The sequence below is a fragment of the Mustela erminea genome, chromosome 13 (genome assembly GCF_009829155.1).
Source record: "Mustela erminea isolate mMusErm1 chromosome 13, mMusErm1.Pri, whole genome shotgun sequence".
NCBI classification, from domain to species: Eukaryota; Metazoa; Chordata; class Mammalia; order Carnivora; family Mustelidae; genus Mustela; species Mustela erminea.
The window spans coordinates 72,781,213-72,790,297 of record NC_045626.1 but is presented as its reverse complement, the minus strand read 5'-3'; positions in this window follow the sequence as shown (position 1 = coordinate 72,790,297).

The window sequence follows — 9,085 nt, the reverse complement described above, 5'->3', positions numbered from 1 at the left end:
AATAGCCTTAATTTTTGCCTTGGACAATGCTTCAGAGAAAATCCGGGTTCTTGTTACCTGGGAGCTTATGGTTCATTGGGAAGGCAAATAATTCCTTGGAGACAGAGAAAAAGGTGAAAGAGTTCAGGGTATGGGTAAAGGACTGGCAAATTCATGGCACAAATGTCAATGACCTCCATTGCAGCTACTGTGGCAGACATTGCTAGTCAATCACCTATCTCTCTTTGGGAACCTGGACGCATCTTCAGGATCTGTCTCAAAACAGTCTTCTAGGCAGCTGGGACCATTCTCAGGGTAGCTTTAAAAATTTGGAGTCAGTCCTAGGATTGAGATTCCTGACGAACCTCCTTCTGAATCCCAGCTTTGTCCTTTCCCGTTGTGAGACCTTGGGCATGACTCGCCTTTTTTGAAGAATGGGGACAGCACTCTCACCTGAGAAGACGTCCCAAGGGAGTGTTCTCGCAGAGTTGAGATAGACCCTAATCCCTCACAATTGTTGCCCTGAACTCTCATTCTAAGTTAGCACCCAGGGGCGCCTGGGTGGCTCAGTGGGTTAAACCTCTGCCTTTGGCTCAGGTCATGATCTCAGGGTCCTGGGATCGAGCCCCTCATCAGGCTCTCTGCTCAGTGGGGAGCCTGCTCCCCACCCCCCTGCCTGCCTCCCTGCCTACTTGTGATTTCTGTTTGCCAAATAAATAAATAAATAAATAAATAAATAAATATCCCAAGTTAGCACCTGATGGTGGGACAGACCCCAAGAGAGCCATCACAGAAGAGGTCAGGGGATGTGAGGTGAAAGAGGGCAATAAGGGAAGGTTTCCTGGAAGAGGTGACACACAAGGGAAACCTTGAAAGATGGGAAAAATCAATCAGTTGGGATAAAATAGCCCTGGCAATGCAGAATATTCCAGAATGGCTCCTCCAAGATTCATCAGACTAGTTCTGGCAGAGATGGGGGTATGGGCGTTGGGCAAGGTAGAGTGGGCACTCCAAAAGAGGTTACGGCCTGAGCACAAGGTGGAGGTGGAGGCAGAAATAGGGGACAGTGGCCAGGACAGCACTCTGGAACTGAACCTGCACACACACATACACATACCACCTCCCAGCCCCACGTATAATTCTCAACTCCTCCTGCCCCTTCTATGATCCAGAAGGACACTGGCCCTGTGCCTGCAGTCCTGGCTTCCAGTTTTAATTCCATGGCTGTCCCGTCTGGGTGATCTTCAGGAGTTGCTCTCTTTCCCTGGGCTTCAGTGTCTTCTATAAAAGGAACGAGTCCACCGAGGGGACCTGAAAGGCTCTCTTCTCCTTGAAGGATTAACTGGAAGAAAACTTCCTCCTAGACTTCCTAGAGGCTTCCAGACACTTGCTGGTGTCTTTCCAATGCCTTTTTCCTTTCTCCTTTCCCCCACTCTTCACCTAGCATTCACTGAGTCCTTCCTATCCACTGGGCACTTTCCTAGACTCCGGGAAGCCAGGCCACCAGCTTTCTGTCCCTCTATCCCACCTTCCTCATTCTCCCAAGGATTTCTGCTCTGGCTGTTCTCTTTGCCTGGGATATATGTCCCTCTGCTTTTCATATTGTTAACTTCTCGTGGCTCTTGGGTCTCAGGTCTCAGCAGAATGTCACCTCCTTAGAGATGTCTCTCCCCTGACTTCTCCATCTATAGTAACTCTATCAGTTCTCAAACATTCTGGTTTTGGGACCCTTTTATACTCTTACCATATAGGAAATGGTTGTTCCCCAGCTGGGATGGGCACTGACTATTTGAAAAGCTCAACTAGCTCCCTGTTTCATTCATTCTGAAAAATGTTCTTGACACCTGACTCAGTGCTAAGCATGATGCTGGGTACTCAGGGTATAACCACGACGCAGGCAGGCATCATCCCTATGGTGATGTCCTGGACGTGAGCCCATAGATATGAAATCACAAACTGTGCCCAGGTTTACGGGGACAGGGAACACCTCACAGGAGGAACAGGAGAGAAGAACTGGTGTAACGAAAGTCTACCATGTTAGAAACAAAAAGGGATGTGTTTTAAAAAGAATTGTTTAGGGGCACCTGGCTGACTTAATCAGTTGAGTGTGCAACTCTTGATCTTGGGATTACAAGTTTGAGCCCCAAGTTGGATGTAGAGATTACTTAAACATAAAAATCTTAAAAAAAAAAAAAGTCTTGTTTATCCATTCACTGAGAAAAAATAACAGTAAGCTCATGGCTTGCTAATGTAAATAACGCATTCTTTTTTTAAACTAGGCTCCATGCCCAATGTGGAACCAGCGTGGCAGGGCTTGAATTTACCACCCTGAGATCAAGACCTGAGCTGAGATCAAGAGTCAGTTGCTTAACGGACTGAGCCACCCTTATGTGTTAGGTGCCCCTAAATGTGTTAGGTGCCCCTAACACATTTCTTATAAGAATAACTTTATTTTCAAAACAAAATAAATTCAGTGAGAAACATTATTTTTTAAAAATTAAAAAAAAGAATTTATTTATTTGATACAGAAAGAGAGAGTGAGAGAGGGAACACAAGCAGCGGGAGTGGGAGAGGAAGAAGCAGGCTCCCTGCTGAGCAGGGAGCCCGATGAGGGCTCAATCCCAGGACTCTGGGATCATGACTTGAGCTGAAGGCAGATGCTTAACGTCTGAGCCACCCAGGTGCCCCTAACACATTCCTTATAAAAATAACTATTTTCAAAACAAAATAAATTCAGTGAGAAACTATTTTACTTTTGGGGGGTTGGGGGTAAATCTCTGTTGGATTTTGTTATCTGCTTCTGCATGCACTCTGTTGTAATGTCACATGTCATGTAGCCTCTGGAAAACTCCATCATACACTCATGACAGAAGGAGACGAAAAAGAAATTAATGTCTCACTGGGTCCCCAGATCTCCTGACCATAGCTTGGGAATCACAAGACCTGTTTAATTCTTGCTTTTCTTTCTTAAAATGTATGCCCATCTGAAATGACCTTGCTTATTTGTCTGATTCCTTGTTTACTGTCTATCTCTGGTCTTGTTTTTCTGCCTGTTTCTGAAAGGCTGCTGGGTGTGTGGAGGGAGGGCGGATCTCGGATGGAGCCCTTTGCAGGTGCTCCAAACGGCCCACCCAGAGCTGCAGTTCTTCAGTATGACCAGCAGATGATGGTGTTGCACCAAGACCAAACCTGGTTCTTCTCAGTGCATTGGGGATGATTTGTTGCGGGGTGGGGGGAGCGGGTGTTTACTATTTGAATCCCAGAATTTCAGGTAGGGGAAGAGAAAAGACTGGAGAGAATACAGCTGAGGGCAGCAGTTTGGAAAAAACTCTGCTAATTTCTGTTCTGTTGAGGGCCTCTGTTCTTAACAGAAGCCAAGCCAGATTGACTCTCCCTCTTCAAACCTTTTTTCTTCTCTGAAAAACAGGCAAACTCTGACTCTGGCTTCATTTCCCCATGTTTCTTTTGACAAAGGTCACTTTATTGTGATCGCACTGGTAGCTCAGTGTCTTCTAACGCTCTCCTCCTGAGGTCTAGAATATTCCAAGGGCCAGTGGCGGGCTCTACCTATAAGAAGACTATGGTTCCACATTCTACCTCTAAAACCCTTGCTTAGCCCACCTGGGTTGACGAGATGGTGGGGACTATTTTCTGAGTGCTTCCTGTAGGCAGAGTCTGTGCTAAATGGTTCATCCTTGTTGATCACGGAATGCTCACGACATTTGAGAGGTTGGTTTCACTATCCCCGTTTTTGTAGGAGGACACTGGAGCTCAGAGAGGTGAAGAGAGAGACATGCTCAGAGACACAGAGCTGGAGGAGCGGGTAGCCTGTGGCAAGTGTAACCAAACTGCTGACTCCATCCTCTCAATGAGGTAGGCCCATCCATCCCTCTACACCGGTTTCTCTCTCTCATTACTCCTTCTTGTGAGGTGTTCAGTCCTCGGACAGCTGAGGACAGCTCGTGATTTCATATCTACGGGCTCACTTATGGCTTCTTCTGGTCTGTGAGCTCCGCAGGGGTGGGGAGGATGCCTGCCTGCTTTGTGGCTGTACCCCAGGCACCTAGCTTCGTGCTTGGCCCCGAGTCGGGGGTCAAAGCTCAACCCAGAGGCAGCTGAGCCCTGCAAGTGGGTGGCTGACTCAGAAGCAGCCAGATCCACCCTTCACTGGCTATGTGACTTAGGGCTTTCCCCCCGGCCTCCGTTTCTTCATCTGTAAAATGGAGATAACTCCCGTCTCCCTCTCAGAGAGGTTGTCATGATTCAGTAAGAGGGTGGATACAAAAATGTCAGCATGGGATGGGCTCCCTCCCTCCCCTGCGGGTTGTCCTGTCCCCGGCAGGAAGACAGAGCTGCCTGAGGATCAAGTGGGGCAACCGTTGGACCAAGTTACCGAGAAAGCTGGCAGGCAGCCCAGCAGGGTCTCGGACCTCCCTGTGTCCCCAGCTCCCAAGCCGGTGCATGTGGGCACCCCAGGAGCTCAGGCAGGGCAGCCAGCTCCCTGTGGGCATTTCTTACCAGGCCCATGGCAGCTCAACAGATTCTCCAAGCAAAGTGCCCCCAACAAGGCCAAAGTCACATGGCGGGAGGGGGTGCCAGAGCCCCCTCTGGGGAGCTGGTGTGGTTCAGCTGAAACACAATTGGCTTCCCAGTCCCAGCACCAGGGTCTTCTCCTGTGGGAAGGAAGCCTCCTCCCAGAGAAAAGCTGTGGAATGTGAGGAATGTGCTGGAACCTCTAGCAGGGCCCAGGATGGAGGAGGCCTTGGAAGCCTAGGGCGGTAGGGGCATTTTCCCAGCCATCTCAGGGCCACTGGGGAGCTCATACCAGACATCACCTTTTGGCACTGGGGTCAGGCCTCAGCCTCCTCAAAGCTTTCCCAGGTTCTCAGGCTGGGAGTGCTGGAGCCCCTCCTGGGGTCGGCGTGGCCTCTGACATCAGCCCATCAGCAGCACCAGCACCCTGGGGTCTGGGCTGAGCCCTGTGCAGGGCATGGTGTGGAGGGAAAAACCCCGCTGAGCTCGGCTCTGGGTCACCTGGAGGTGGGAAGGATCCAGTTTCAAATCCTGACTCAAATGCCGTGTCACCTTGGACAAGTCAGTTCCCCTGTCCAAGCCTCTGTGTCCCCGTTTGTAAAACAGCGGGACCTCCTTCTTGGGAGATTGGCAAGGGAACTCCGTGCACATGACATTCCTGGTGCAGAATAAGTGTACAGGAGGTATTAGTGATTACTGTCGCTGTCTTAGGGTGTGTATTACAGAAATGGCTGCCACCGGATCTCCCACGCTCACTGTTGGGAGCCAGCCGCTCTGCTAGCCAGAGCCTGGGGACAGTCCGGGGCCATCCACAGCCCCGGACACCCGGGGCCCATCAAGCTACCACTTGGAGGTGGATCCTTTAGCTCTGGCTGGGCTGTCCCAAATGAGGCTGCACAGAGCAGAGACAAACTGTCCCTGCCAAGTCCGGCCCAAATTGCAGGTTCAGGAGCAAAAAGGTCCTGGTTTCAAGCCACTAGGTCTTGGAGAGTTTCCTTAGGCAACCAATACAGTTCCTTTACGAAAGCTCTCTGCTTCTCTTCTTTGCTCAGCTGAACTCAGGGGGTCCCTCCACCCCCGTCCCCCGCCCCCCAAGCCTGGTCCCTGGCCAGCAGCTCCTGTCTCAGTGATGCTGCGTGATTGCCCACTGGAAAAATCTGGGAGGCATCCTTTCCTCTTCCCTCACCTTCTGCTGTGAGCTTGGCCCAACTTCTGTCATTTACCCCGTAAATATCTGTTGATTCTGCCCACTTGTCTCTCTTTGTCTGTCTGCCAAGACACCTTTACTTCTGTCTGGGATGGCGACGACAGTCTCCTTGCGGGCCTCCCAGTTCCTCCTGCAGAACGGGAATCTGCATATGTAAATGATGCACGGAGCAGGAAAAACACAGGCGTGAGATTGCCTATACGTCGTGTGCTGGGTCTCTGCCGGTCACCTTCATCGCTCTCTTCCTGGCCTGTCCTCTTTGCTTCCCAAAGCCCAGGGGAGGAAGAGAACCCCTGACCACCACATCCCATCTGGGCTGAACATCCCACTAGCAGGGCGGGGGATAGACATTAAACACAGAGATGAGCATGTTAGCTGTTTCCTGTGCATTGCTATGACAGAAGTCAAGGAAGGCAGTCGGCCAGCGGCCTGGGCGTAGACAAGGTCAGGGCGTGGGATTTGAGCTTCTGGGAAAGAGTCAGCTACATGGTATTAAGGGGAAGGGAGTATCAGGCAGGGGGACCAGCAAGGGCAAAATCCCTGAGGTGGGAAGGAGCTGGTATACTGGGGGGACAGAGACAAGGCAAGGACCCGAGAGGCTGGGGAGACGTTAGGATGGAGGGGCAAGATGGAGAGTCCAGCAGAAGGCTGTGGCAGGGGTGTCCAGGTGAGAATCCGCATGGGCATAGCTGGATGGAGACCCCTCTTTCCTCTGCTCTGGCTGCCTATGCCCGTGACTTTTAGTGGTCTCTGACCAGATTCCTTGAAAAGGCGCTCCCTCCCCATCTCTGAGGCAAGGATCTCTCCTAATAGACTCCCTTTCTTCTGGAAACCCAGCTTAGCTGCCCAGGCGAGGACTTCCCAGCACGGTCTAAAAAGCTGTGATTGAGCCATTTGTCACTGTCACACCCTTTGATCCTGGCCACGTCCCTGCCCTTACCACATCCTGTCTGTCCTCTTTGGAGGGACTGCTTCCCTGACAAAGTGGCTGAAAAAAACACAGCCCGTGTACACAGCACTTGTATTCTTGTCTGGAATGACGGGCTGTCTGACCTCTGGAAAGTCACTTCACCCCACTGAGCCTCAGTTTCCCCTCCATGCCAGTATCACAGTGTTGGCAGATTGGTTCAACAAGAGGGTGGTCGGTAGAGGGTCCGTGCTTTGTGAGATGCCGTTTAGAGTCGGGGAAGCAATTCATGTGATATATGCATTGGTTTTCCCAACTGGGTTGTTAGTCTCTTGAAGGGCAAAGACAATGCCCAGTGTCTCCTTGGGGGGCGGGGGGGGGCATGCTGTATATACCACTGATGCCCATTACAAGGGACCCTTTAGAGACAAAGTGTTCTTCAGGCTTACCTGGGAAACCCCTACTCCATGCCAGCACCACCTGCCCCAAGATGACATCCAGCAGACCTGGCTTTCCGTGGGTCTTACTGGTCCTGGGAGCAGCTCTCAGCCAAGCCAGTCAGGGCTCTGGCTTTTGTTTCCTTGTGTGGATCTTTCTATCCAGTCAGGCTAGTGTGTCTCCAAAGGAGGTCCCCAGACTTCATCTGAATTCCCGAGGACAGCGTGGTCTTTACAAATGCAGACCCCTCTGACTCAGAATCTCAGAGGGCAGACCCAAGAGTCTGACTTTTTCACAAGCTGCCAGCCAAGTGATTGTTCTGTTCACAGATGTTCTGAACCACTCACTGCATCACAGGTTGAGCTGCTGGGCAGGGGGAGCTGTATCTCATAGATCCCCCAGGACCCCAGGTTCCCCACAGCCAACTCCTGCCCAGGAACTGTGTTTTGAGTGAAGGAATGATGTGTTAGCAGGGATGTATGTGTTTGAGTGTGTGTGTGTGTGGGGGGGGGGTGACTATTCCTCCCCTGCCTTACCAAGAGTCCCCAAGATGGGCACGAAATCTCACCACATTTTCTGCCACGGGGAAACTTCACCACTAAGAATTCCCCCTACCCCGGCTGTATAATCTGTTCATTAATACACAGTATTGTAAAAGTGATCTATAATTAGATGCTAACCGAGTTTGCGGGAAAATTGGGTGGGCGAGGTCAGCAAGGTAAACCGGGAGCCAGCTGATTGTTATGATCAATCAATAACCTATTTATTCCCCAACATTTCTATTAACCTCTGCCAGCCAATCACAGTTTCAATTTGAAAGGCTGGGGTCCGCTTTGCTGACTGGACAAGTCTGATTGAAAGCGGGCCCCTGACACGACCCCAAGGGCGAAATCCAATTAAAATCATTTTCACTTGTAGATTAATATTTTTAGCATGTTCTACATCCTGGGATTCATCATTCCTGGCAATAACTAATGTCTTGTGACAAGAGCAGGTGGATTGGCACTGCCATAAATAATAATTGTGATTAATTAGCTCATCACATCCTAGAGTGGCTTTGGGGTGGCGGTCAGAGCAGCTTCTGGGAACTTCTCCCACCAAGTGGGGACCCCTTTGAATCAAGACACTGGAATGGCCTTTTCTAGGTGGGAATGGAATTTATCTGTCTCTGGCTCTGACTCCCTCTTAAACTGGGAACTTCTGCTCAGGTGTGTTATCCATCTGAGCAAGGCACTTAACTGTCTGGCATATCCGGCTTCCCTTCTTTGGAGACTGGGTCTTAATCTGCTCCTCCACATTTTTATAGCAGGACCTGCCACATTTCTGCAGCATGGCCTCACTTTTGGACGTTGTTGATTGAATTAGGGGTTGGGATTAACCTACGAAGCTCAGCCAAAGTAAACTTCATAGCTCCGCCCCTGGATGCTGTTGATTGGACCAAGGGTCGGGTCCCCCCTCCCAAACTGGCCAACGAAAGCCATTTTTTTGGTGGGGGGAGGATTTTGGAATTACTTTGAAGGAAAAAGGTCCTACTAGCCCAACCCAGCAGGGTATCTGTTGACTGCCATTTTCTGTCCTGTTTACTGGGAAGTAGTTGCAAATAAAAGCCATGCTGAGAGAGGGGAGAAGGGATGAGGGCAGAAGAAGGGATATGCCAGGTTTCCTACGACATCCCGGTTCCTATTGCCAACTCTTCCTGAGACCCGGCTGCATTCCATCTCGGGTTCTCTCAGATCCCGGTTTGCGTAATAACTATTCTTTCTCCCTACCTTCCTTGCTTGAGTTAACTTGAGTGAGTCTTACTTTCGACTGAAAGCGTCCCAACAAATTCAGAGCCCAAGGAGTGCCCAGTGGCATCCTGCAGGCTGATTCCAAAACCATCCTTTTCCTCCAGACTCCTCCGTGCAAAACTCCATGGTGGAAGAAGGGAGCATGGAGGAAGAAACAACTCACATTTATTGAAGATCGAAGTGCTACGAGCTTTTGAACCTCATCTGCTTAATCTTTCCCATCCTGGGAGC